We start from the raw sequence: 5,034 nt of genomic DNA on the forward strand, positions 1-5,034 counted from the left end.
AGAATGAATCCTCCAACCAAATGAGCTGTTTTTAGCCTCCACTAATAAAAATATCTAGCTTTAATATTGCATGCCCTATAGAAATTGTGTGCCATGCTTGTTTCAACTTAAGATTAAAAATCATAGGCCAACCTATAAGCCTAGACACATCTCGTACTTTGTGGTACATACCTACATTGTGCTTTGGCACAGAACCATTGAGCTTACCATCGTACCAAATGACCAACACATATTAAAACCTCCATAATCTGCACCAAGGAAGAAAAGCAATAGCCAATATGTTACATCTTATGTTATAAAATATATATCAATATATATGTGCATGAATATATTGTTTCTTGGTGCCACTTTGTAAGCTAGCGTCTTGGTTCATGTACACTACAGCACTACCAAATTAGTCCGAAGTCCAAATTCGTAATTTCGGGCTGACGCGAAGTGATTTCAAATTTGAAATCTCTAAAAGTGTTTGACTCAACTAAGTACTTCGAAGACTCTCCTTTTTGAGAGTTTGATCGCGTGTCAGACTTTCGTCAGAGATTATTTGTACGAGAATGACCAAGCAGCCAATATACTTGCTCTGATGACAGATTGCTCTGAATGCGCATAGGTGTTTTGAATGGACAACCTTATATGGAGAAAAGCTAGGAAAGCATGCCTGACAGGGGAAGTACTCCGAGAGGCACGTCTGGTCGTGAGAAAAGTCTCTGAATGAGCCAAAATTGATGGATTTCTCAGGCCTTTGAGTTACAGAAAATTTCAAAATGATCAAGCTTGGGTTTTGGGTCTTTTAAGTGGTGAAATAAAGGATTTTGGGCTTCTAAATACAAGGAGAAGGCTTTCTTGGGTTGAATCCTCCATTACCCATTCATGCTTAATTTGACTAATTCTAAAAAACCCTAAGCAGATTTCAAATTGGGTCAAATTAAGAATAAATGAGCCTATATGATCACTCATGGTCCACCAAACCGCAACCCACAGGAGTTCTCTGAGCGTGGCTTGAGTCCACAAAACAAGCCCAATTACGTTGCGGGATGCAAAAGATTAGGCCTGGACCCATAATGGGTATGATACAAATTCAGATATCAACAAAGGCTTTCATATATTTCTTTTGATGAAAAATTGTCATAAACTCTTGGGTTCATGAAAGGATGTTTTGGATATAATTTATGGGATAAAACAATCAGTTGAACAAATAAAAAGGTTGATCCAGTAGGAAATCATGGAAATAATTAACATGGCAATGTCTTGGTGCTCAATATATATTAAGAATTTTGCTTTTCTCTTGCTACTTTACATGACAATAATTCTTCCCTACTAATTACGAGCTGTGAAATTGAATCACAACCACTTGGAGGAGGAAAAAAAGATTCAAGCAATTGAGGGCGTTCGTTTCACAACTCGAGTTAAGAAGAACTCAAGTTGTGTTTGTAAAAGAAAAATACTGTAGCGAAAAAGTAGAATTTAAATTTTTATGAGAAAAAATATTGTAGTAATAGAATTTAAATTGTGACTTGAATTGTGAAAAGAACAAGATCTGAATGATTTGGTTAGACAAGTTAATTTGTCAACAAAAATTTAGTCTAATGAGTTCAGAAAATACACAACTCATGTATCAAGACAACAATTATATATAGCATATGTCATTAGTACTAATTAAAGTACTCTGAGCTTCATCGTATAGGTTACTTGGAATTTTTCCCACATTTTCAATAATTTATACATGCATAGAGTTTTTTTTTTTTATGTATACTAATAATTTGTGTATACAAGGGGCTTTAGACATATGATAACAAAAATATTAGAATTATTATTAGTGGTGCCCCTTAAATTTTGAGGTCATTCTTAATTGCGCTCAAAACTTTAAAAATTCTCACTTGATCTTTTAAAATTTAAATTGTTCTCAGTTAACTCCTTATGTTGGAACTTATGTTAAAAATATATAGAAAAAAAGATAGTAATGCAATCACGTTCTCTTTCTGTTTGAACATCTGTTAAAAGTAAACAGATAAAAACTATACGACCACACTTAAACCTTTTTTTCTGATATGATTTTAACATAAATTCTTACAAAAGGGTTTAAATGAGACTAATCTAAAATTCTAAGAGCAAAGTGAGAGTTTTTAAAATTTAGAAAATAAACTGAGAATGATCTTAAAATTTAAGATCACAAGTGATAATAATCCAAAATTTTAAAAACATATAACCTCTAGACGACCAAAGAGACGCACTTTGTCAAGTAAACGACCAAATGATTGTTACAATTTGATGTATTCTTACCAATCAGGAAAAAAAGTGCAATATGCATTCTACATCTTTTATGTTCTATGAAGAGATAAGTGACCGATGAAGTATATACATGTTTAGTTCACTAATTCGAGTTTTTAATTCGAATTGAAATGTGATTTTATGTGAAAGCTTTTTACTGTAGTAAAAAAGTTAGAAGTGACTATTTCTGAGAAATATTATAGTAAAACTCGAATTCTAAACTCGAATCGGTGAAATGAACGGGCCATGTATTTCACTTCGGATACAAATTATTATATACAGTATGTAACAATTATTTGAACAAACAAAAAATTGGTCAAGTTTGAAATATATATATATATACACACACATGTGTGTATGTGTAGAAATTATAACATGACGGGCAATGTCTTCGTGGTGATATTATCAATAATATTCATCCTTTTACAAGCTCCTTCACATGCCAATATTCTTCTAAACCATGTTATGGTATTTGTGCTCCTTCTTTCTTCCATATTACAACAAGCTCAGTGGAAAAAAATCACGCACTGCATAAAGTGGGCTACTCTAGTTTGTCGAGAAAAATTTAGTGAGGAATTCAAGAAGCACAAAAGTCACGAGTCAAAAAGACAACATACTCTCAAAATATATGAGCCATGTGTTGGTCTTAAATTTGAAGAATGCAAATGACGAAGGGGCAAAAAAAAAATAGTGTGAGCTTTCCAAATTTGTGCCAAGTTATTTAGGTAATATTTATTTCTCTTGCTTGCGTATAAGAACACCACAAAAATCAAGATAAATATTGTGGACTTCAAAAAAGAAGAACAAAAACTAATATTGTAAACGCAATAGTTAATTTATTTTTCTTGTACTTTTGTTTTAGTATTTGCGAGTGCAGTCAGTTTATTACCATTTGCTAGAGATTAATTCTGTATTTCTTGTCTTTTTATATGAGATGGTTTTATGCATTGTTAAAATAATGATAAGAAATCATCTATTGAATTTTTGTGCCAAACTATCCCGCAAGTAAATTTCCATTTGTTCTACTTGTAAATCTATTTATAGAAAATATTCTTTTAAAAATATAAAATAAAATAATAAAAAAATAAATTGAGTAGAGAGTAAGTGTCAAATTCGGATCACGAAGAATCGAGTAAAAGGATGTGCCTACAACTAGTAATTTGATGAAAATGGAAATCAAGTGACACAATTCTAAGAAAGAAATAAATTTTGTAATCTCAGGGTCTTGGATACAATAATGGATCAGCTTACTAAGCTTACAAAAGAGTGTGACCACATCTCAGAAAGAAAAGCATTTATGTTTTTCCTTTTGTAATGTTTTACCCTCTAAGTTTTACTAGCTAAGGGCGTCACGAGGACTCGCTTAATTTTTTTGATTAAGAAAGTAGATTCCTTTTAATTTCGATTAACGTTTTCGTTTGCATTATTTTCTCGTTTTGTTGGCCGTTGTAGCTGGATTTTTTATTTTTTTTTTATTTCTTGCAATTTATTTTTTATTACTTCATTTTTATCGAAGGTGTATAATAAAAATGACTTGGTTAGTTTGTGCCAACCTATTAGTTAATATATATGTATACGCACACCCTAAAAATTGCCCACAGGCTGCAAAACCTCAAGTTCAGAAACTCACGACCATTCACTTGGAATTAAAACCGAGCCCATAAAATACGTCTAAGCAAAGCACAAACGAAATTCCAAGAATTAATCAACTAACCCTAGAAGGAAAAGGAAAAAAAAAAAAAAAAGGCATTGAAAAAGTATTCTGTAAGTAAAAACTAGTAAATGTATTGATTAAATAGTACTGTTAAACAATGGATTTCATTTGAAGCTTCATAGGAGTAAATCCTAAATTTTATGAAATTTAATCATGGTAATACCCGATTTATTGATTTTAATCATGATCAAATTTGATCATGTGAGAAATTCAGTAATTCCCTATTTTATCTAAAAATTTGGACATTTATTGTTATTCCAAAAAAAAAAAAAAAAGGCTATTTATAGGTGATTAACTTTTCTATAGCCTTTATTTACTATAAACTAACTAGTAATTTTGGGAGAACTTCGGCTTTAGTAATGTTTTTATGCAATCTTTCGAGTGTTAAATAAATTATGAAGAGGTAAGTGTCTAATTAAATTTCAATATATGTCTAATTATCTCACCATGTATTGGTGAAAAATCACCACACATTTTAATTAAAAAAAAAAAAAAAACCTATCACATAGTAAATAATATAGCTTAATGTGCCGTTACAAATAATGATAAGCAAAATTTTTCATTGTATATAAAACTCACTACCATAGGATTGATCAATCTTTATTCTTTATTCTGAAACATTAAATACTCTCTTACTTTTTATAATCACTAATAGGTCAAGTCGGTAATAATATTAATATTATCCAACGAGCTTTTATTTAGTCCAAAAGACAACCTTACTAAGTACAGCACATTATCATTATCAAATAGGTGATTTCATATATTTCCTTTTGACAAAGATTCTCATATATAAATTACAGTTTAAATCAATTAGTTGAACAAACAAAAAAGATTGATCAAGAGGGAAACTTGTATAGAAATATCATGGGTAATGAGGTGGTGGTGATATTATCAATTTTGCTTTTTCTTGCTACTTTACATGCCCATGTTCTTTCATCTCAACCACAACCACTTGAAAGAGAAAAAATCATGCAATTCAAGGAGTGGGCTACTCAAGTTTGTAAAGAAAAATTGAGAAACGAGTTCAAGAATTACAGAGGTCAGTTGTGGGGGGG

This window comes from Morus notabilis, unplaced genomic scaffold (genome assembly GCF_000414095.1).
Source record: "Morus notabilis unplaced genomic scaffold, ASM41409v2 Scaffold938, whole genome shotgun sequence".
Lineage (NCBI taxonomy): Eukaryota > Viridiplantae > Streptophyta > Magnoliopsida > Rosales > Moraceae > Morus > Morus notabilis.